Here is a 25781-nt window from a genome sequence, read left to right as displayed (position 1 = left end):
TAGCAGGTAATCTTAGGGTCCTAGGCAAGCACAGGTTCTCAAAGATAGTTATCCATGCAGGAGCTAATGATATATGCCTTCGTCAGTCTGAGGTTACTAAGAGTAACTTTGTAGAGGTGTTTAAATTAGCGAAGGCAATGTCCGATGCTGTAGTATGCTCTGGCCCCATCCCAATGCGGCATGGCGATGTAGCTTACAGCAGGTTATGGTCGCTGAACTGCTGGCTGTCCAGGTGGTGCTCTGAAAACAGTGTGGGCTTTATAGATAATTGGGCTAATTTTGAGGGCACTGCTGGCCTGTTAGGGCGGGACGGTATCCATCCCACTCGGGAAGGTGCTGCTCTCATTTCCTGCAGCATAGGTCATAGTCTCAGAACAGGCCTAGTTAATTTCTGACAATCCAGAGCCAAGGCCAGGGAGCAGACGAACAGGCTAAACCGACTGTCTGCTAGCTGCACAGAGTCGTCACTCGGGGCCCACTACATCGAGACTGTGTCTGTTCCCCGAGCTCAACAAAAAGGTAAAAATTTTCAGAGAGTTTGTTCCAGTAACCTAATCAATATAAAATTAGATCATACTGACTGTATAGCTGCTGCCAGCACCTTTGATCTAAAGGTGGGGCTATTAAATATTAGATCTCTTACATTTAAAGCGCTAATGGTTAATGAACTCATTACTGATCAGGAGTTTAATGTACTGTGTTTAACAGAAACATGGATTAAACCAAATGAATATATAGCATTAAATGAAGCGAGTCCTCCTGGATACAGTTATATACACCAGCCTCGTCTAACTGGCAGAGGAGGAGGCGTCGCGGTTATTTATAACGATTATCTAGGTGTAACACACAAACCTGGTTATAAATTTAATACATTTGAAGTTCTTCATACTCATATAATGTATGTAGCCTTGAAAAATAAGTCTACCCAGTTAATTCCATTGCTTATTATTTACAGGCCCCCGGGGCCATATTCTGAGTTTCTTTCTGAATTTGCAGATTTTATCTCAGATCTGGTTATTTCCATGACAAAGCTTTAGTTGTCGGAGATTTTAATATTCACTTCGATAACCCAGAAGACCCTTTAAAAACAGCGTTTGTGTCCATCTTAGATTCAGTCGGGATTAAGCAGAATGTCATAGGACCGACCCATAATGGTGGTCACACCCTTGATCTAATACTAACATTCAGATTAAACGTAGACAATATAGTCATACTTCCACAGTCTGAAGTTCTCTCAGATCATTGTCTCATCTCATTCAAAATATGTCTGAGTAATAATATATGCACCTCACCACGCTACTGTATTAAACGTACTTTCACGTCAACTACCACACAGAGCTTTATAAATGATCTCCCAGAGCTGTCAACTTTGATTGGGTCACTGTCAGCCCCTGCAGAACTTGATCAGGCAACTGAATGCTTAGAGTCAACATTCTGCCATACTTTAGATAATGTAGCTCCTCTAAAAAGGAAAATGGTCAGAGACAAAAAATTAGCACCCTGGTATAATGATGACACTCGCACATTAAAACAGACCACTCGAAAATTGGAACGTAAATGGCGTCAAACAAAATTGGTAGTGTTCAAATTAGCTTGGAAGGAGAGCTTCCTGAAGTATAGAAAAGCTCTTAGTGCTGCGAGATCAACATATCTCTCCTCCCTAATAGAAGATAAAAATAATCCTAGATTCCTATTTAATACTGTAGCAAAATTAACCAGGAATAAGTCCACTATCAACACATGCACACCTGCAGTATGTAGTAGCAACGACTTCATGAATTTTTTTAATGACAAAATTGAAAATATCCGACAAAAAATTCAAACTACTAATTTAAGGTTAGACAATGAAAGTGACCTTGTAGTTAACAATATAACTGTATCAGATCATCAGTTAGAATGTTTTACTCCCCTAAAAGAAACTGAATTACTTTCATTAATCTCTACATCAAAAGCCTCAACTTGTGGACTGGATCCCTTACCGACACAACTATTCAAACAGATAATGCCTGGAGTAATTGAACCGCTTCTAAAAATAATAAATTCTTCTCTTATGATTGGCTATGTACCCAAATCCTTTAAACTAGCAGTTATCAAACCCCTGATTAAAAAACCTGACCTTGATCCCTGTCAGCTGTCCAATTATCGGCCAATATCAAACCTCCCCTTTATCTCCAAGATCCTTGAAAAAGCTGTGGCACAGCAGTTATGCTTATATTTACATAGGAATAACATCCATGAAATGTATCAGTCAGGATTTAGACCTCATCATAGCACAGAGACAGCTCTGGTTAAAGTAGTAAACGACCTACTGTTGGCGTCTGATCAGGGCTGTGTCTCGCTACTTGTGTTGCTTGACCTTAGTGCAGCATTTGATACCACTGATCATTCCATTCTTCTGGATAGACTAGAAAATGTTGTGGGAGTTCAGGGAATGGCCCTCTCCTGGCTCAGGTCTTATCTAACTGATCGTTATCAGTACGTTGATATAAATGGTGATATTTCTAGACGTACCGAGGTAAAGTTTGGTGTTCCACAAGGTTCTGTCTTGGGTCCACTGCTTTTTTCTCTATACATGTTACCTCTGGGTGATATTATTCGTAAACATTGTATTAGTTTCCACTGTTATGCTGATGACACACAGTTGTATGTCTCTGCAAAACCTGATGAGAGACACCAGCTTAATAGAATTGAGGAATGTGTGAAGGACATTAGACACTGGATGCTTATTAATTTCCTTCTGCTTAACTCTGACAAGACTGAAGTACTTGTACTAGGACCACATACAGCTAGAAGTAAGTTTTCTGATTACACAGTAACTCTGGATGGCCCTTCTGTTTCTTCACGTGCAGCAGTAAAAGACCTCGTTGTGATTATTGACCCCAGTCTTTCATTCGAAACTCACATTGATAACATCACCCGGATAGCTTTCTTTCATCTCAGAAATATTGCAAAGATAAGAAATTTAATGTCATTGCATGATGCAGAAAAACTAGTCCATGCTTTCGTTACCTCCAGGTTGGATTATTGTAATGCCTTACTGTCTGGATGTTCCAATAAGTGCATAAACAAGCTCCAGTTAGTTCAAAATGCAGCAGCAAGAGTCCTTACTAGAACTAGAAAATATGACCACATCACGCCTGTCTTATCCACACTGCATTGGCTCCCAATCAAATTTCGTATTGATTATAAAATACTACTATTGACCTTTAAAGCACTAAATGGTCTCGCACCACAGTACCTGAGTGAACTTCTGCTCCTCTATGACCCGCCACGCCTACTTAGATCAAAAGGTGCAGGCTATCTGCTGGTACCTCGTATAGTGAAGGCTACATCAGGGGGCAGAGCCTTTTCTTACAAAGCCCCACTGTTATGGAACAGCCTTCCAAGTAATGTTCGGGAATCAGACACAGTCTCAGCATTTAAGTCTAGGCTGAAAACACATCTGTTTAGTCAAGCCTTTTGTTAATGGTGTTTATGAGGTAAAGGAGTAGATCTGGAGGGTCCTCAGACAGAGTGTTTTGGTAAACTGGGATGTATGGATGCTGTCAGTCCCCACTCGCTTGCTCACTCGAGTTTGTTGACGGTGTAGTGGCTGGCTGCTTTATGTCCCGGGGCTCCCTCATGCCTATGTTACCTTCTGGCTCTCTCCTTTTAGTTATGCTGTCATAGTTAGTTGCCGGAGTCCCTGCTTGTACTCGGTGCAATACGTATACTGTTCCTACTTATTCAGGTGACATTGGGCATACCTAACCACCTGTGTTTTCTTTCCCTCCCCCCCACCCCAAATCTGTCCCTCTAAGTTACATGGAGTCAACAGGAAATCTTTTGGTGGAGAGGGTGGAGACCTCGACTGGCTATCGTAGCCTGCAGGGAATCGGCCGTCAGACATTCTGTCGCATGTCCCAGACCCGGTGAAATGTAACTGAATTGTCTTGGCCAGCCCTAAGGGTCCCATCTGCATCTCATCATTGCTGAGGAGTGTGCTCCCATCACCCAATCAAGCATCCAGCCAGAGCAGGTCATGATATATTTTACCATATTAACATGCCATTGTTGTGTTATATGCCTGATGTAAAGACTCTCGTCTCTGCGAGCCTACCACACAGATTTAATACTTGTCATTTTTAGGGCATACCTAACAACATGTTTTCTTTCTCTCTCTCTTCCCCCCCCAATCTGTCCCTCTGAGTTACATATTGATCCTGGGATTGAGATGCTGGCCTCTTCTGCCCCTCGGACCTGCTTGATCCATCCTGGTGCCCTGTGTCTGGTCGGAGTTTTATCGCACCGCTCCTGTGAAGGACGGCCCCATGAGGACAGTTGAGGGTTATACCTGTTAAAACTGTTAATATTATAGTCAGGCTGTCTGTTGTTGCCCAAATGAGGATGGGTTCCCTTTTGAGTCCGGTTCCTCTCGAGGTTTCTTCCTCATGTCGTCTGAGGGAGTTTTTCCTTGCCACCGTCGCCACAGGCTTGCTCATTGGGGATAGATTAGGGATAAAATTAGCTCATGTTTTAAGTCGTTCAAATTCTGTAAAGCTGCTTTGCGACAATGTTTATTGTTAAAAGCGCTATACAAATAAACTTGATTTGATTTGACAGCAACATTGAGGGCTTATCAAAATGACAAAAATTTTCTGCTTCTCAGCTTGAAAAAGATTACTTCACGGTCACTGAAATTTTAGCCAATTTATCATTGAAAGAGGTCTTAAAATGGGTTAGAGTCATATTATAGATCTCATACACACTACTATACATGCTGGTATCCTAGACAAAGGAATAGCATTGTAGTGCACATTTCTTGTACTTGTTTATAAGGGTGTTTCTACGACGATCTCCCATTTGTTCTAGAGGCATTATTCCTTGAGATTTTACTGGTGTTAAGTTTGAGTTTATAACTGGTAAAATGTCATTCAAAGAGTCACTGGCCTCAAAACGGTAGGATGCATCCAAATCTGAAATGTCAGAGTCAACATCACTATTTGATCCCATTGCACTAATGGATATAGCAAGTGGAATGTCATCGATATCATGCACAGACTCATTTACAGGAGTACTTGTCTGTTTTGGTTTAGGTCGTAGTTGATGTTCAGGAGTTTTCAGAACTTTTTTGCACTGATGAGGGTCCTTGCGACAAGAAGTACATATTGGTGAGCCAATTGGAATGTCTAACTGATTACAAATGGACACAGTTCCAGAACGGAGTGAAGATGACTTAACCTTTTTATTTGAAGGATGTTTTGGATGTTGACATGCTTTTCCAGGTTTCCAATAAATTCCAAGCTGAAGTCTGTGTTTTGGACAAATTATGTCATCATCTTTATAGCTTATTTGACGGGCTCTGTTCATTATCAGTTCAACTTCAGTTGTCCCTTCTAAGTCTATTTTTAAGTTAGACCCATGAGATGCAACAGAGTAAGCCATGTTACAAACTTCAGTTGGAACATCCTTTGGCTTTGTTGACGATAAACTGCATTTTCCAAATTTGCCATCACGGAAGATGCACCTTTCCATTTTAACCCTAGAAAAGGATGCAACTTCTGAACACTAATCTGAATGGTAGGTTTTGATATATTGTTTTTGATATTTTGTCAATTATTTTTTTTTTGAAAGTTTGAGAGACAGAAGAAAACAAATTGATGACAGGCATAAATCAATTTTCCATCAATTATTATGAAACCAAATTGAAGTGTAAAGAGAAAACTTACCCACACAGCTACTTGGGCTTACACAATGCAAAATACCAGTGTTCTTCTAGTCTGCAAACTGAGTAACGTAGGCAAGACTACGTTGTAACGTCATTTGGAGCACTACAATGCTATTCCTTTGTCTAGGATACCAACATATATAGTAGTGTGCATGAGATCTATAATATGACTCTAACCCATTTTAAGACCTCTTTCAATGATAAATTGGCTAAAATTTCAGTGACCATGAAGTGATCTTTTTCAAGCTGAGAAGCAGAAAATTTTTGTCACTTTGATAAGGCCTCAATGTTGCTGTGTTACAAGATACCTAGTCGGTGAAAATTTAAATATCATTACACTTTCAGTAAGCGTATGTATTTTTGTGAAGTACAATAACATCTAAAATATTTTATAAATAGCAGAAAAGAAGTCAGAAAATACAATTCCAATAAAACTTCTAGCATCATAGATCAGTTTATCCACATCTAGGTACAGTTTAGGGGTCAAAATGCCATGGGCGAAGATGGAAAATCAAGCTTATAAATGTGTTAATATTAGCCTACCAACAATGTTACCCACAAATTTTCTATTTGGAATAGATAGACTACCTTTTGGTTCAACTTTTAGAACTAGTTGTTTGTATGGGATAGTGAGAATATTTTTGTGGGCGTGGCCCGAAGTAGGGTGTCGGCAAGGATTTTCATTATTTTTTATTAGATTTTCTAAATTATTCTCACTAGTCCCATTGTTTTCTTATTTGATTTAGCTTACTTACATATGCAGCAGTAGAAAACAAAAAAAAAATCCTTGGGATATAGTTGCATATATTTTATTTGGAGCCTTAATTCTAGGTAGCCAGATAGTCGTCCGTGCCAAATGTAGGTGGCGCTAGTGTGGATACGCTTCGCACCCCCACAAATTTTTTGGAAGCAATTTATAGATCACCCATATGCTCTCTCAGAAAAAGCAATCAGAATCATGGGATCTTTGAGAATATTCAATTTAAACCAACATGAATGTCATACCCGTGGTCGGACCTCCAAATTTTAGGCGTGGCCCATCCGGCCGGGAAGGGGTTAATCTGGTCAAGGTTAGTAAAATTTTCTATTCCTATCCCTAGACTCTATAATAACAAATTGTGATTAAATTCTGAGATGGTGAGTTTCCTGAATATGCTCTTTTTGGGCTGTTCTTCGAAAAAAATTGGAGAGAGAGTATGCCATCCCTTCCACCTTGAGAGCACGGCCAATTTTGCTTTCTTGGCTCCTTCTTCCCTCTAACTTTTTCACAATTTTGATGAAATATATTTATATGTTTTCTTCAAAACCATAAACAAACACCCTACTCTGACCAATTATTTGTCCTTTTTGGCTGTTTGCAAGAATTCAGGCAAAGTAACATCTGGGTTTTCTCAGACGGCCTTACTTACGATTACAACGTCTTATTCAGCGTCATACAATAGGCCTATCTATTTATTATGATCCAAAACAATCCATCAACTATACATTTAAACAACAACAAAACAAAAACACACAATACTAAGACCTGCTAAACTATAATCATATCCTCTAAGCTTCAGACTGGAGTCATGAATAGCACGCCCCTTACACTGTCTAGGCAAATGAAGATGGCACTGGGATAGTACGGTTATGTAATGCAGCGCTAAAGCGTGACTTGGCTCACACACACACAAAAGAAAAGGTCACAGAGCAAAAGCAGCTAATATGGTATCAGCTTTAGTTTGTATTAATTACTCAGGGTAAACCTAACACAACCCTTTCTTCTATAAAAACAGAAAGTCAACAGCATGTACAGAAAACACCCTGCAGTAACCCCCAATCCTCCATCTCCATCCTACACTTTCTCCATCTTCTGTCCATCAATGCCTCCATGTGTGCACCCCATGACTACCAGTTATGAAGATGAGAGGCTAGAGAGTAGGAGTGGTTGTGTGTGTGCCAGATCTGTGGGTTCTAAAAAAAATGATGATCAAAAGGGAGAAGGTTGATGGATGGTGAGCAGCAGAGCAAGACAGGGAGAATAGATGGGTGCACAGAGAACAAGATAGGAAATAGCCTCGGGGTGATGGGGGAGGGGTAAATTGGTTGTGTACTCGGCAGCAAGCAAGGTCAGAAGGTTCAAACGGCTTAGAAAATAAGAGATTTCCAAAAATGCTGTTTTCTACATTACCATACTGACTGCAGATTAGACTAGCATTTCAAATTCAGCTCACAAACAAGATATAGAAACGTGTACTAATGCTGATCAAACAGACCTGGTTCATGTTCAAGTACAGCAAAAAAAAAAAAAAAAAAAACACCATGCATTGATTGTGACTTCTCTGTGGTTCTAGGCAATAAGAGAACATTTGCTTACCACAGAAAGATTTTGTGTGATGATGATACACGTACGCTGTTATGCAACATGTTCATTCACTTCCCTTGAGGAAATCCAACTCATTTCATCACTCTGATCTTCAGATTGTCATAAAAGCAAGACATTTCAGTCAGTCAGCTATTTTGCAGATCGTGTTATGCAAAGTAACTGCCGAAACACATTTTCATTGCCCTTGCTGGGTGATGTGCATGTTGAATGGGATGTTAACGCCGAATTCCTTTTTTGAAACAGAAAGCTTTGCGTCAGCTCGGTTATGAAGGATAGGAATCCGAAGCATTCCACCAAACCTGAGAGGGCTGCTGTTCAGCATTGCTGCTCCATCATTCCTCCTGCAATCCGAATGGATTTAAGCGATCGTCCTTACACAGGATGTAAAAAGACTGCACGCAGCAAAGGCAATCTGGCACCAATTACTAATCGTGTTTAAGCTCTGATTAAACTTGTTATAAACTGTACATTTCAAAAATAACAGCCGTTTCTTCTGTGGTAAGCCGTATTAGACCGTCTTGATTAGAGATGTCCGATGAGATTGTATGGGATGATCCCAGTACATTTATAACAGACTGTGCAATAACATGTGTTCTCCATGTCAGATGAAGCTTTACAATGAAGAGTCTCTAAGAAGAGTCCTGTGTTTAAACAAAATCACTACATTCTGCTTATGTCATCAATCAGCGTGATCTGGGCTCCAGCAGAAAGTGGGATTGCATAAACAGAAACATTCCTCAAAGTGAGCTTGAAGTAATAAGTACAGACAGTACTTTATGTCTATTATCATGTTCATTCATGTTTCACCATCGCTAAAACCATCTGTAGCCACCATTACCATCAGCCTATTGGTGGATTTTTTATTTATTTTTTTTAAACGAGTATCTGAGCAGTGATCTCATCTCATTATCTGTAGCCGCTTTATCCTGTTCTACAGGGTCGCAGGCAAGCTGGAGTCTATCCCAGCTGACTACGGGCGAAAGGCGGGGTACACCCTGGACAAGTCGCCAGGTCATCACAGGGCTGACACATAGACACAGATAACCATTCACACTCACATTCACACCTACGGTCAATTTAGAGTCACCAGTACCCTGTCCACACTAGGGATTTTGTACCGATATGCAACTACTTTCGTACCGCAACACCTGCCCACACTAGCAACTATACCGGTACTGTAGCAGTATAACTGTATCGGTACGAAACCCACAAATGTATGGGTTTCGTACCGGTACAGTATCGGTACTGTAGCGTGCACAGATGAAGCGGTTCTGTATCGATACAAATACAATGCACATGCGCAAAGTCACACACCTCAATCGATGTCTTCGCTGAATAAAATAGTGAAGAACGGAGATTCGTTTTCTTTGTTTCTTTCTCAACTGCCTCACGCGTTTTATACGATTCGACTGAATAAATGACCACCAGAAATACAGACTGTACACTGACAACAAAAAGCGCACACACTGATACAGGGTATCAGTTTGGCTAGCAATTGGCATGGCAGGCTTTAAACTCTCACACGTTTGTGTCGTGTACAGTTATTAGGTTTTATTTAAATGAGTGCACTCTCTGTGTGTGTGTTTGTGTGAGTGAGTGAGTGAGTGAGTGAAAGAGAGAGAGAGAGAGAGAGAGAGAGAGAGCAAACCCATGCTGTTGCGCTTCTTTCATATGCAGCTCAACTAATTCAGCTAAACTAATCCGCCATATATTCTCGGAAGGAAGTTACTCGGTAACCACGGAAACATTTCGCGCACGCGCATTTCAACTACCGTGAAAGAAAACCGCAAACATTTCTCGCTCGTGTGGACAGTTGCACTAAACTGTACCGGTATACTTTTATGTATCGATACAGTTATACCACTATCGTACCGGTATAAGTGTGAACACAGCACAATTAACCTAACCTGCATGTCTTTGGACTGTGGGGGAAACCGGAGCACCCGGAGGAAACCCACGCGGACACGGGGAGAACATGCAAATTCCGCACAGAAAGGCCCTCGCCGGCCACGGGGCTCGAACCCAGAACCTTCTTGCTGTGAGGCGACAGCGCTAACCACTACACCACTGTGCCGCCCCCGAGCAGTGATAATACTGAAATTTTCTTTTAAAGGTAGACTGCCTTTCAGATTTTTCAAGTTTAGGTCAAAAAATAATTTTCCTTGACACCCAATTATTTTTGTTTAATGAACAGAAAGCTAATGAACTCGAATCACAGACTTCCAATTTTATTATTTTTTAAAATAGAACAATTAATGAATTTAGGGCCATGTAGCCCTCTGCTATTTTACCTGCTTCACCATGACCCAATTCAAGATACCATGCCATGCATCATGTGGGCTTTTCCCGTTCGCACAAGGCATTGTGGGATCCAACTTTGAAACAGAAGAGAAAAATGGAGGACATGAGTAAACGTGAAAGACCGACTACAGTAACGGAAAACTAGAAGAAAAGACGTTATGTTGTGAAGGAAAGGAAACGCAGGGCCAAACTAATAAATATCGGCGGTCAGCGAGCACCTCGGTGTGATCAGCTGTTCGTTTAGCAACAAAATGATGTAACTGTCAGTGCACGGTCAAGGTAAACCTGTAGATAGCAGTAATGCAACACTAGATGCCAACTGCCATAAAACCCCAAAGAAGAAGAAGAAGATAAACCTGCACATGCACACACGGACTTCCTCTGTCTGTTCGACTGTGCGAAGCAAGTGATTTCATGCACATTATTTGCTAGGGAATCCCCTCAAATTCAATAACTTCCCAGCCACAGAATGGCCTGCTTTTTCTTTGAGATATTACAGAAATAAACACATCACAATGAACAACTTTGAGAGGGAACTAAATTTCACAGATTTTCATAAAATCAAAAGGCTGTCTAGCTTTTTTAAAAAAATAAAATAAAATTCAAGCTGCCAGAACTTCTTGTTCACTGTCTTTGGTTGCAGTGGCACTAAATTGCCTGCTGGCGAAGGTCATATTCTTCTTCTTATTTATTTGTATAGCGCTTTTAACAATAACCATTGTCGCAAAGCAGTTCTTCTTCTTGCGGCTGTTCCCATTAAGGGTCGCCACAGTGGATAATGTCCCTCCATCTCCTCCTGTCCTCCGTATCTTTTTCCTGTCATACGAACCATCTTCACGTCCTCCATCACCACATCCATAAATCTCATCTTTGGTCTTCCTCTTTTCCTTCTACCTGACAACACCATCTTCAGCATTCTTTTCCCAATATACCCTGGATCTCTCCTCTGTACCTGTCCAAACCATCTCACTCTCGCCTCTCTCACTTTGTCTCCAAGCCGTCCTACATGTGCTGCCCCTCTAACATTCTCATTTCTAATCTTGTTCAACTTTGTTACTCCCAACATCTCCAACTCCGCTACCTCCAGTTCAGCCTCCCGTCTTTTTTGTCTCCAAACCATACAACATACCTGCTCTTACCACTGTCTTGTACACTTTCCTGTTCACTTTTGCTTGCACCCTTCTGTCACAAATCACTCCTGACACTCTCCTCCAGCCATTCCAACCTGCTTGCACGCTCTTCTTCACTTCTCTTCCACATTCGCCATTACTTTGTACAGTTGGCCCCAGATATTTGAACTCCTCTATTCCTTGTAGCTGTATTCCACTGTCCTCACCCTCATTCATGCAAATGTACGCCATCTTTCTCCTACTGACTTCCATTCCTCTTCTCTCTAGTGCATACCTCCATGTCTCGAAGTTTTCTTCCACTTGCTCTGGTGAAGGTCACATCATGTGTTCTAAAACCACTGATCTTAATTCATGACCAAAGAAGAATTTTTATGATGTGGAAATTTTTTCCCCCCCCTGCAACAACAAAAAACAGGCTGAAAACTGTGCAGTGTAATGCTGGCTGTAAAACAAGACATATACCCTGTCCACACTAGGAATTTTGTACCGATACGAAACTACTTTCGTACCGCAACACCTGTCCACACTAGCAACTATACCGGTACTGTAGCAGTATAACTGTATCTGTACGAAACCCACAAATGTATGGGTTTCGTACCAGTACAGTATCGGTACTGTAGCACTTCACTGTAGTGTGGACAGATGAAGCGGCTCTGTATCGATACAAATATAATGCGTAAGCGCAATGAACCATTCCTACTTCTTCCGGGTTATTCATACAATACGCCCGTGCTTTCCAGCAGTAAATCTCATCTCATCTCATTATCTCTAGCCGCTTTATCCTGTTCTACAGGGTCGCAGGCAAGCTGGAGCCTATCCCAGCTGACTACGGGCGAAAGGCGGGGTACACCCTGGACAAGTCGCCAGGTCATCACAGGGCTGACACATAGACACAGACAACCATTCACACTCACATTCACACCTACGGTCAATTTAGAGTCACCAGTTAACCTAACCTGCATGTCTTTGGACTGTGGGGGAAACCGGAGCACCCGGAGGAAACCCACGCGGACACGGGGAGAACATGCAAACTCCGCACAGAAAGGCCCTCGCCGGCCACGGGGCTCGAACCCGGACCTTCTTGCTGTGAGGCGACAGTGCTAACCACTACACCACCGTGCCGCCCTCCAGCAGTAAATAAAACGCCAAAATGGCTCAAAACGACCATGGAGCTACATGGAGCAAAGAAAGGGGGGAGAAAGGGAGAGGGAAAGAGGGAGGAAGAGGGGAAAAGGGAGAGAAAGGGAGGGGAAGAGAAGGAAAGAGGGAGAAAGGGAGGGGAAGAGGGAAAAAGTGAGGGGGGAGAAAGGGAGATTCGTTTTCTTTGTTTCTCTCTCAACTGCCTCACGCGTTTTATACGATTCGACTGAATAAATGACCACCAGAAATACAGACTGTACATTGACAACAAAAAGCGCACACACGTTGTTTCATCCGCCATATTCTCGGAAGGAAGTTACTCGGTAACCACGGAAACATTTCGCGCACGCGCATTTCAACTTCCGTGAAAGAAAACCGCAAACATTTCTCGCTAGTGTGGACAGATGCACTAAACTGTACCGGTATACTTTGTATCGATACAGTTATACCACTTTCGTACCGGTATAAGTGCGAACACAGCATTATTCTGTCTCAGGGGTGAAGAGTGTTTTTTGATGCATTTTTACTCTCTACGACATGCATATGCTTTACAGCATGTACTCACAGATCCTTAATTTAAGTGGGCTTAAAGTAGTAAAATAAATAAATAAAATCATTCTTTTGCTGAAGAACTCATTTAAAAGGATCATATGGTGCCATAAAGCTGTGGAAAGTACAGTATGTGATGTGGAACCTCTATTCTTATTTTAAGACCGAAGCCAACCTTCATATTTCATGTATCTTTCACTTATGAGTTATCAAACTACAACCTTGAAATAGAAACCACTGTAGCAACAGGGCTTGGTGCTAAGTCTAAACACTACAATAGCTGGGCACACAGAGCAGCAACCCGAGGATAAGATTTAAGATAAATGACAAAGGGATTAAGTCTGGGAGGGAAGTTCATTTCAGTGAGTATGTTGGCTAGAACTGTTAAACAACACACTTCCTGCACTGATGGTGAAGCTACTCAAGTAATTCCCAAACAGGAAAGGGAGATGACTCTGAACACGTGGAAAGGAAGGGATTTTTTTCCCCCCCTCAGGTGTTTTGACATCATGCACTCTCCTACTCAAAGCTACCCTGGTAAATGTTTATGACAATCTCAACTAGTTTAATTAGTTCAGAAATACCATTTGGGCCAGGCTTAAACCGACATTTGTAACCAACATATTAATCAAAGAAACCTGGAGGATTTTAGCTGTCGAGAACAAACGTAGACACAAGATGTAGCAAAACTGACACTCAAGGTTTCTTCCTGATGTCGTCTCAAGGAGTTTTTCCTTGCCACTATCACCTCTGACCTGATCGTTAGGGATACATTTATAAAGTCATATAGGTAAAATTTATATCTGGAACTTATATTTCTGTAAAGCTGCTTTGTGACAATGTCCACTATTAAAAGCGCTATACAAATAAAACTGAATTGAAGTCCATTTTGCCCTGCTTTGGAGTGGCCAGAGTGTCTAACTAGATTATATGCCCAACATTCTGACCAGGATAAAGCAGTTACTGAAACTGGGTGAGTGAATGATTTTGCAAATTAAATGGTACTAGTCGAATCAGAGCACGAGAATAGACAACTTGAATCCAGTGTTTTGAATACTTAAAAACTGAATTATCAAATCCAGATTCATGAACACTTAAAAAAAAAAAAAAAAAAAAAAACACAATAAAAGGTGCTTTATTCATTCATTACCTATGCTGCTTATTCATTGCGGGTCGTGGGTGAGCTGAAGCCTATCCCAGCTGACATTGGGTGAGAGGTGGGGTACATACTGGACAGGTCACCAGTCTCACACAGAAAGACACACTCACATTCACACCTATGGGGAATTTATGCCGCTTTTCCACTACCAACACGGCTGAGTTGGGCTGAGCCGTGCCGTGCTGAGTCGAGCTGAGTCGGGCTGAGCGGGGCTGTTGGAGTTGCATTTCGACTACAACCGCGCTGAACCGTGCTGGCTGGAAGTGGGTGGACACATTGGGTGGAGTTAGCGAAAGTGGGTGGACGTCTCGTTAGGCGGCGCAAACAGTGACATCAGTGAATTTTTAAGCGGTAGTCTCACGACCCGGATAGTAAACAATAAACATGGAGGACATGGAGTCGTTAGTGCTGCTGGTCTTGGTGCTGTGGCTTGTTGTCACCGACAACTCCAACAGATACTGGCAAGAGCGTGTAGATGAGGCGAGGCGCATAAGGCTTCAGAAGTTCTCGTAATTCATAATTCTTCTTCTTCCGGGTTTACGGTGTTTACAGATCCCAGCGTGCTCGCGGGGCGTGTGTGGGCATGTGAGGACACTCCTCCTCACCAATCAGTGCACAGGGGAGTGTCTCCTCACGCCCCTAGCCCCACTCGGCTCGGTTTGGCTCGCTTCAGCCCTATTCCAAAACCGTGCGAGTTTTGGGTGCCGAGTAGGGCTGAAGCGAGCGGAGTCGTGCTGCTCTGAGGTAGTCGAAACGCGAGCCGTGTCGGGCTGAAGCGAGCTGAAGTGAGCTGAAAAAGGGTAGTGGAAAAGGGCCATTATGGCCCTTTTCCACTACCCTTTTTCAGCTCACTTCAGCTCGCTTCAGCCCGACACGGCTCGCGTTTCGACTACCAAAAACCAGCACGACTCAGCTCGCTTCAGCCCTGCTTAGCCCCTAAAACTCGCACCGTTTTGGAGTAGGGCTGAAGCGAGCCAAAGCGAGCCGAGTGAGGTTGGGGGCGTGAGCAGACACTCCCCTGTGCACTGATTGGTGAGTAGGAGTGTCCTCACATGCCCACACACGCCCCGTGAGCACGCTGGGATCTGTAAACACCGCAAACCCGGAAGGAGAAGAATTACGAATTACGAGAATTTCTGAAGCCTTATGCGCCTCGCCTCATCTATACGCTTTTGCCAGTATCTGTCCGCGTTGTCGGTGACAACAAGCCACAGCACCAAGACCAGCAACACTAACGACTCCATGTCCTCCATGTTTATTGTTTACTATTCGGGTCGTGAGACTACCGCTTAAAAGCTCACTGATGTCACTGTTTGCGCTGCTTAACGACATCACGTGACGTCCACCCACTTTCGCTAACTCCACCCAATGTGTCCACCCACTTCCAGCCAGCACGGTTCAGCGCGGTTGTAGTTGAAATGCAACTCCAACAGTCCCGCTCAGCCCGACTCAGCACGGCATGGCTCAGCCCGACTCAGCCGCTTTTGTAGTGGAAAAGCGGCATTAGAGTAGCCAGTTGACCTAATCTGCATGTCCTTAGACCGTAGAAGGAAACCCACGCAGACATGGGGAGAACATGCAAACTCCACACAGAAAGGCCCCAGTCAACCCACAGGTTCGAACCCAGAACCTTCTTGCTGTGACACTACACCACCAACCATACAGGTCCAATATGCTTCATCCATCTCATCCATTACCTGTAGCCGCTTATCCTGTTCTAAAGGGTCACGGACAAGCTGCAGCCTATCCCAGCTGACTATGGGTGAGACGCAGGGTACACCCTGGACAAGTCGCCAGGTCATCACAGGGCTGACACAGAGACACAAACAACCATTCACACTCACATTCAATTTAGAGCCACCAATTACCTTAAAGTGCATCTCATCTCATCTCTAGCCGCTTTATCCTGTTCTACAGGGTTGCAGGCAAGCTGGAGCCTATCCCAGCTGACTACGGGCGAAAGGCAGGGTACACCCTGGACAAGTCGCCAGGTCATCACAGGGCTGACACAGAGACACAGACAACCATTCACACTCACGTATGTGAATATGCCCTTTAACCTGCATGTCTTTGGACTGTGGGGGAAACCGGAGCACCCGGAGGAAACCCACACAGACATGGGAAGAACATGCAAACTCCACATAGAAAGGCCCTCACCAGCCGCTGGATTCGAACCCAGAACCTTCTTGCTGTGAGGTGACAGTGCTAACCACCAAGATGCTTCATATTTAAAAAAAAAAAGTGAATGAAATAAAAGAACTTTGAATTTCAAAGTCGTCAACTCAGTACAAACGTGTGTTTTTGAAATCACTGCTATTCAGTAATAAAACATACTTGCCAACCCTCCCGATTTTGGCGGGAGGCTCCCGATTTTGGCCGGAGGCTCCCGATTTTGGCCGGAGGCTCCCGATTTTGGCCTCCTTCTCCTGCCTCCCGATCGTATTTGTTAAAAACTGGATAATCTCCCGGTTTTGGGAAATCCCTACCGCCAAGTTAAAAATACTCCCAATTATGTCCAATCAGAATTGTATGCAAAACACTGCCGATGTCAACTGATTTTTAACCAATCAACTAACAGAACGACAGCCAGTTCCATAATGTAGGATTCACCCAGTCTGTCCGGCATTTTTTACAAGCAGTCATTGATCATGGCCACTAAACCCAATACCAAACGGCAAAAATATGAATGCAAATACCAGGTTGCATGGGAGAATGAATTTCCATGGATAAGCAAATGTTCAACCAGCCAGACCAACGCATTCTGCAAAGTAAGCGATTCACTGACCGCACAGGTCAACGTTTAGAAGTCTGTATGTTTACATCTGGGTTTCGCAAATTTATTTCAGTTGGAAAATTTTTAATGCTGGGTCGGGTGGCCGTAACTATCGAATTTGTTTGGTGAGTGTATTTGAATAGTGTGGTAGTGTCTGACTGCTATTTTGAATTTATGTTTGAAAGTTTTAAGTGAAAGTTTACAAGTGAATTATCTGGAAAGTGATTGATTTTGATAGAGTTTTGAGGTTTTAAGTGAAAGATTACTAGTGAGTGTTTTATGGTAGGACTAAAATTTTGCATTCGAGTGAATTTCTTTGTGGAGTATATTTTGATAGTATGGTAGTACAACCCCGATTCCAAAAAAGTTGGGACAAAGTACAAATTGTAAATAAAAATGGAATGCAATAATTTACAAATCTCAAAAACTGATATTGTATTCACAATAGAACATAGACAACATATCAAATGTCGAAAGTGAGACATTTTGAAATTTCATGCCAAATATTGGCTCATTTGAAATTTCATGACAGCAACACATCTCAAAAAAGTTGGGACAGGGGCAATAAGAGGCTGGAAAAGTTAAAGGTACAAAAAAGGAACAGCTGGAGGACCAAATTGCAACTCATTAGGTCAACTGGCAATAGGTCATTAACATGACTGGGTATAAAAAGAGCATCTTGGAGTGGCAGCGGCTCTCAGAAGTAAAGATGGGAAGAGGATCACCAATCCCCCTAATTCTGCGCCGACAAATAGTGGAGCAATATCAGAAAGGAGTTCAACAGTGTAAAATTGCAAAGAGTTTGAACATATCATCTACAGTGCATAATATCAAAAGATTCAGAGAATCTGGAAGAATCTCTGTGCGTAAGGGTCAAGGCCGGAAAACCATACTGGGTGCCCGTGATCTTCGGGCCCTTAGACGGCACTGCATCACATACAGGCATGCTTTTGTATTGGAAATCACAAAATGGGCTCAGGAATATTTCCAGAGAACATTATCTGTGAACACAATTCACCATGCCATCCGCTGTTGCCAGCTAAAACTCTATAGTTCAAAGAAGAAGCCGTATCTAAACATGATCCAGAAGCGCAGACATCTTCTCTGGGCCAAGGCTCATTTAAAATGGACTGTGGCAAAGTGGAAAACTGTTCTGTGGTCAGACGAATCAAAATTTGAAGTTCTTTATGGAAATCAGGGACGCCGTGTCATTCGGACTAAAGAGGAGAAGGATGATCCAAGTTGTTATCAGCGCTCAGTTCAGAAGCCTGCATCTCTGATGGTATGGGGTTGCATTAGTGCATGTGGCATGGGCAGCTTACACATCTGGAAAGACACCATCAATGCTGAAAGGTATATCCAGGTTCTAGAGCAACATATGCTCCCATCCAGACGACGTCTCAGGAAAGACCTTGCATTTTCCAACATGGCAATGCCAAACCACATACTGCATCAATTACAGCATCATGGCTGCGTAGAAGAAGGGTCCGGGTCCTGAACTGGCCAGCCTGCAGTCCAGATCTTTCACCCATAGAAAACATTTGGCGCATCATAAAACGGAAGATACGACAAAAAAGACCTAAGACAGTTGAGCAACTAGAATCCTACATTAGACAAGAATGGGTTAACATTCCTATCCCTAAACTTGAGCAACTTGTCTCCTCAGTCCCCAGACGTTTACAGACTGTTGTAAAGAGAAAAGGGGATGTCTCACAGTGGGAAACACGGTCTTGTCCCAACTTTTTTGAGATGTGTTGTTGTCATGAAATTTAAAATCACCTAATTTTTCTCTTTAAATGATACATTTTCTCAGTTTAAACATTTGATATGTCATCTATGTTCTATTCTGAATAAAATATGGAATTTTGAAACTTCCACATCATTGCATTCCGTTTTTATTTACAATTTGGACCTTGTCCCAACTTTTTGGAATCGGGGTTGTATTTATAGTGCCATTTTTAAATTGTTTGAAAACTTTCAGTCAAAGTTTGCAAATGAGCAAATTCTTTTGATGCATTCCGATAGGATTTGGATAGGATTTCTTGTGCTTTTTAAAAATTCTGTTGGAAAGTGTTTAGAGAGAGAGAGATGCATTTTAGTAGTACTAAGACAGTGCAGCATTTATTTAACTGAGTTGTTACTATTTTGGTTAAATCTTATTAAAATTTAATTTATATATGATATTATAGTTCTCTGTATTGGGTGGCACAGTGGTGTAGTGGTTAGCGCTGTCGCTTCACAGCAAGAAGGTCCGGGTTCGAGCCCCGTGGCTGGCGAGGGCCTTTCTGTGTGGAGTTTGCATGTTCTCCCCGTGTCCGCGTGGGTTTCCTCCGGGTGCTCCGGTTTCCCCCACAGTCCAAAGACATGCAGGTTAGGTTAACTGGTGACTCTAAATTGACCGTAGGTGTGAGTGTGAATGGTTGTCTGTGTCTATGTGTCAGCCCTGTGATGACCTGGCGACTTGTCCAGGGTGTACCCCGCCTTTCGCCCATAGTCAGCTGGGATAGGCTCCAGCTTGCCTGCGACCCTGTAGAACAGGATAAAGCGGCTACAGATAATGAGATGAGATAAGATTCTTCTAAAGCATCACTTGTGTTATTTTCTGTGGGTCTCTGTATGAAATAATACAAGAGTATTATTTCAGATGTTTCACTCTGAGCTCTCTCATGCCTGATACATGAATCCTATAACCTAGAGTAACTGATAGAACAAGATCACATACATGTCAACCTATACGGAATGTCCGTATTTTATACGGATTTGATTCAATAAACGTAGTATACAGGCATACAAATAAAGTTATACGGATTCTTTAAAAAAACTTCAATATTTATTTAGAGCTATAATCAATTCCCATGATGACAAAAGAGCGCATAACATTTACAAACGTACTGTACACCACAGAAAGCACTGACAGCCAGTAAAGAGTCTTATGAAATCGTGTGTTATCTTGTGGTAGCGAGACTTCGTTCCACTTTTGATCATGCACACACCGCATTGTGAGAATCCCGCCAACCGGGAAGTAACATTTTGTCTGAAAAGTGTATTTCCACCTGAGCGACTTTCAGTAGCGACTGAAAAGATTCTGAACGGGCACTCCGGCAAGATCAACACAGACACTTGCTGTGACATGCAGCCTAGTGAGGTATTGGTGCAGACTGCTAAAAAAGCTGTTATGGAGTACAATTCAGAACATTAGAGTGACACTTTGTGTTTTTGTCAAACACGAGCTTTGTATTCATTCTGAAGGTTTATTGTTATTAATATTGAATAAAAAGTAACTGGGATATATCATTGTTAATTATCATTCAAATTTTAGGTAAATTATTTTAATTTGCATCTTATACGGATTTTATAAGGGAAATACGGATTTTGGAGGTTGGTTATACAGGTTTGATTGACCAAAGGTTGACATGTATGATAGGGGTGGACAAAAATATCGATACGGCGATATATCGCGATACTTTGTCTTCCGATTCAATATTGATATTCAAAATTTGAATATCGATATTTTTTCAAATAATAAATCATGTTTCAGACGGGTTGTAAATCCAGTACGACTTCCGCACCTCCGCTCCGCAAGGTGTAGCTGTGCCGCTACCTCACTGCAAGGCACTCTTCGTCTTCTCTTTTTTTCACGGTGGTTGCAGTGAGGAAAAAAAACAAGCAAGCATGGCTGTTAACGTAAACCTAGAGACGCCGCCGAACTTTAAGGCAGATGTTTGGAGGCACTTTGGATTCCAAAGGAAAGGAGAAAAAAAACAGTGAGCTGGACAAAGAGTACGCACTTTGCAAAACCTGTTTCGCTCCAATTAGATATTCAGGTAACACAACAAACTTGCGAACTTACTTAGCACGACACCACCCCGACATATTAGCTCAACCGGAGCCACCGAAACCCGACCCGAAGCAAACTACACTGGACAGCGCCAAAGTCCTCCCGTCTACTTCAGTGACGTGTGACTTACTGTAACTGTGAACTTAATTTTGTCATTTAAGGCCAAAGGCAAGAAGCTGCACTTTATTTTGCATTTTCAGTGTGTGTGAGACACTGCATTTTATTTTGAGTATTTACTCAAAGTTCAGAAGAAACATGATTCACTGAGGTTTCAATTCAGTTTCAGTGTGTGGACACTGACCCACACTGCACTTTGTTTCATAATTGTGCTCAGGGAGACTAAGATGCCCACTGCACTTTTCAATGTGTTCCAGACAGTGTGTTGTTCCTGCAAATATGTTGTAACTTGCGCTTGTATAGTTACAATAAAATGGCATGGATAATTTGAATTACATTGTTTTGACTCAGTTTGTCCCATGAATTATCACTATCATCTGATGTACATACAACTCGGATTTTAAGATGCATAATGCAGTTTACATTTTTCAGTGAACTATGTAGAATATCGCAATATCGTATTGTATCTCGACTCAAGTATCGTGATGCGTATCGTATCGTGACTCAAGTATCGTGATGCGTATCGTATCGTGAGGTCCTTGGCAATACCCACCATACCTGTCAACCCTCCCGTTTTTCCCGGGAAATCCCTTATTTTGACTTATTTCCTGCTGTCTTCCCGTTTTTTTATTTTCCCGAAAATATCCCGTATTTTCACATTATATAAACGTCCCGTATTTTCACAATATAAAAAAAGTCAGTAGGTCCAGAATTCATGACGCGCCTCTGACAGGAGTTTACAGCAGGAAGTCGGGCCATGAATTCACGTCCCCGCCCTCTCAGGCATCAGTAATTACAGAACTACGTCCAGAGGCGAGGCTGAACAAGTGATTAGGTCCAGTGTTGCCAGATTGGGCGGTTTCCCGCTCAAGTTGGGCGGTTTCAAGTGCATTTCGGCAGGTTTTGAACATATTTTGGGCTGGAAAACGTCAGCAGTATCTGGCAACACTGATTAGGTCTGAGGTGAAGATGGCGAGGCTAATAGCTAAGAAAAACATTAGCCTCTCTTTCTTTGATGATTTCAACAAGTGCGTGGCTGGAATGTTCCCAGACTCTTCCATCGCAAAGAAATTTTCCATGGGGAAAACGAAAGCCTCCCAAATAATCAAAGGTAAGCTACACATGTTTACATTAAGTATGTCCTGGCTAAGACCTCATAAATAGCCTAGTGTAAACTAATTGGTGTATTAACTGTTTTATCCACTCATTGTCTATTTTATTTTCTATCTGAAACTTACCCATTTTAAATCACTCTTGGTTTAATATCTTATATTACTCTTTATTACTCTATCTATCTATCTATCTATCTATCTATCTATCTATCGTTCCGAGGCCATGACTATGGTAAAACCATAATGACCTTTCTTATTTTAACATAAGATACGTATTTTAGCCCTTAATTTGGGAAATAACTGGTACCACTGAAAGCAAATAAAAATAAATGTATAGTTTATTCACAAATGCACTCTATAAACCATAAGCATATTGAGTTTGGGTCTTAGCTATCACCAACATGCACCAGAGTACAGGAAATCACAAATACTAGATAGAAAATTGCCCCCCATTCAACTACACACCCACTTTTGGTAAAGGGTATGACTTTCCGAAATTTTCCCTTATTTTGAGTTAAAAATCTGAGAAATATCCCTTTTTTTCAAACCTCAAAGTTGACAGGGCGGCACCGTGGTGTAGTGGTTAGCGCTGTCGCCTCACAGCAAGAAGGTCCTGGGTTCGAGCCCTGGGGCCGGCGAGGGCCTTTCTGTGCGGAGTTTGCATGTTCTCCCCATGTCCGCGTGGGTTTCCTCCGGGTGCTCCGGTTTCCCCCACAGTCCAAAGACATGCAGGTTAGGTTAACTGGTGACTCTAAATTGAGCGTAGGTGTGAATGTGAGTGTGAATGGTTGTCTGTGTCTATGTGTCAGCCCTGTGATGACCTGGCGACTTGTCCAGGGTGTACCCCGCCTTTCGCCCGTAGTCAGCTGGGATAGGCTCCAGCTCGCCTGCGACCCTGTAGAAGGATAAAGCGGCTAGAGATAATGAGATGAGATGAAAGTTGACAGGTATGATACCCACCCCTAATGTATGAGATCAACAATTCAAAACCTCTTTAACTGTATACATTTCAAATGGTTTGCGATTAACTGGGATCCACTGGTTTTATCATTTCAACCGCACATCAGACCCTCGGGCAACTGAAAATGTCCTTCTCCCCCATGAGAATTTTGAAAAGTTGTCAAGTATGGTAAATTCAGTGGCACTGTAGTTATTTATGAATTCAAAGGTTTGTGTTGAACTCGCTTTTGCTTCCACAGAATAGGTGGACGGAAACGAGTAGGACACGCCCAGAATGCTGGAAGCCCCGCCCATCATTCCTTAGAAGATAAAACAGCTCGAGTGAAACAAGCAGGTGTTAGTCATGGCAACAAAATATAAACGAATAATGATTAATAGTAGAAATTCACAGCTGTGTTAAAGGCGAGTTTATGTTTGCTCTGTAAGTAAAAACTCATTCAAGATGCGGATTCGCCTAAAATGAAAGCTCCCTCCCAGTAAACAACAACACACTGTACGGGTAAACAGTAAACAGCAGAGCATTAGCACGCAGCCTGAAGCAGAGCCGCAGTGTTTACAGCGAACACTACATGACAGGAGTTTCCGAGGCGACGCTGCGGTTAGTGTGTGAACATCCTGCTGGTGTTGAGAGCCAGAGACACAGCTGTCACACTCATTCTGAACACTCAGCTGAGCCTCACATGTACACTGATGCCGAATAAAAACAAACAACACACACAGAAGCTTGTATGTACGCGATGCAGTGCGCTTCCCCACGCAGGCGGAACTCACCTGAGACTCCAGCTGAAGCTGCGTTCGGTCTGCAGGGCAGCCTTCGACACTTGCCTCGACAGTCAAGGCAGACGCATGCGCGGTGAGGACGGGAATCCGATGACGCTAGGAAATCACGTGACGATCTTGCACCCTGCACATTAATTTTTTGTTTACCTTGATGTTTGAGGAGGGAGTGAGGAGTTTTCCTTCCATGCCACGCAGTTATTTCTCAACTCCTCCTCCCTGTCCTTCTCCCTGTCCCAGCCAGGGCATTTTTGAACATAGTTACAGTGGCCAGATTTGGTCTCCTAGTCAATGCCAAACCAGCTTCACTGGGAAACCAAATTTTAAACCAAGTTATGTCTTATCATTTGGTTCAATCATCTCATCTCATTCTCATTATCTCTAGCCGCTTTATCCTTCTACAGGGTCGCAGGCAAGCTGGAGCCTATCCCAGCTGACTACGGGCGAAAGGCGGGGTACACCCTGGACAAGTCGCCAGGTCATCACAGGGCTGACACATAGACAACCATTCACATTCTCATTCACACCTACGGTCAATTTAGAGTCGCCAGTTAACCTAACCTGCATGTCTTTGGACTGTGGGGGAAACCGGAGCACCTGGAGGAAACCCACATGGACACAGGGAGAACATGCAAACTCCGCACAGAAAGGCCCTCGCCGGCCACGGGGCTCGAACCCGGACCTTCTTGCTGTGAGGCGACAGCGCTAACCACTACACCACCGTGCAGCCCTTGGTTCAATCATCTCATCTCATCTCATCTCATTCTCATCTCTAGCCGCTTTATCCTTCTACAGGGTCGCAGGCAAGCTGGAGCCTATCCCAGCTGACTACGGGCAAGAGGCGGGGTACACCCTGGACAAGTCACCAGGTCATCACAGGGCTGACACATAGACATAGACAACCATTCACACTCACATTCACACCTACGGTCAATTTAGAGACATTAATTAGCCTAACCTGCATGTCTTTGGACTGTGGGGGAAACCGGAGCACCTGGAGGAAACCCACGCGGACACAGGGAGAACATGCAAACTCTGCACAGAAAGGCCCTCGCCGGCCACGGAGCTCGTACCCGGACCTTCTTGCTGTGAGGCGACAGCGCTAACCACTACACCACCGTGCCACCCTTGGTTCAATCAGTTGCAATTAATTAACCAAGCACCATGTAAGTATACATTTAACAAGGAAAACTTGGCACTGCATTAACTATGTTCATATTATGCTGGCTGAAACGAAGACTCGTAATGCGGCAATTTGCATCACAGAATATGCCGCAGCGGTGCAGCCGCATGGACTCTGGGGCCTGTGATTGTATTGCCCAGACCAGTTGGTCTCCTAGTGGGAAATCCTTAAAAAATGCTCTGGTCCCAGCACAAACTGGGGAAAGCCCATTGGACACAGACGCGCAGCTTGTGAACAGGCAAGGCAGTCAACTGTTTGGGGCCCCCTGGCCCAGGGGCCCCCCGAGAGTCGGGACCCGAGGGCTTATTTATTTTGTTTTTTATTATTCTTTACCATTGTATTTTCACATTTGGAATTTAAAAAACTTTGGTTTCATACATTTTTCGTTGGTGTCAGATTATTTATAACATATTGGTGATGGGGGCGGCACGGTGGTGTAGTGGTTAGCGCTGTCGCCTTACAGCAAGAAGGTCCAGGTTTGAACCCTGTGGCCGGCAAGGGCCTTTCTGTGCGGAGTTTGCATGTTCTCCTCGTGTCCGCGTGGGTTTCCTCCGGGTGCTCCGGTTTCCCCCACAGTCCAAAGACATGCAGGTTAGGTTAACTGGTGACTCTAAATTGACCGTGAGTGTGAATGGTTGTCTGTGTCTATGTGTCAGCCCTGTGATGATCT

General features: G+C 43.0%; 1 protein-coding gene across 2 annotated transcripts in view; it reads right to left on the bottom strand.

Moving 5' to 3' along the window:
• kiaa0513 (KIAA0513 ortholog) overlaps positions 1 to 24030 on the bottom strand; it is a 53288-nt gene extending 29258 nt beyond the window's left edge. The window contains exon 1 of one of the 2 annotated variants that reach the window (XM_060923802.1): positions 23923 to 24030. The gene's annotated coding sequence lies outside the window, so the exon portion shown is untranslated. Of the gene's footprint in view, positions 1 to 8063; positions 8089 to 23922 lie in introns of those variants that run through there. The other variant, XM_060923803.1, reaches the window with a different exon arrangement.
• Positions 24031 to 25781: the final 1751 nt, after the last annotated feature.

The sequence above is a fragment of the Neoarius graeffei genome, chromosome 6, assembly GCF_027579695.1.
Source record: "Neoarius graeffei isolate fNeoGra1 chromosome 6, fNeoGra1.pri, whole genome shotgun sequence".
Lineage (NCBI taxonomy): Eukaryota > Metazoa > Chordata > Actinopteri > Siluriformes > Ariidae > Neoarius > Neoarius graeffei.
The sequence above is the reverse complement of the archived record's forward strand: the minus strand, read 5'-3'. Positions and strand labels throughout refer to the sequence as shown.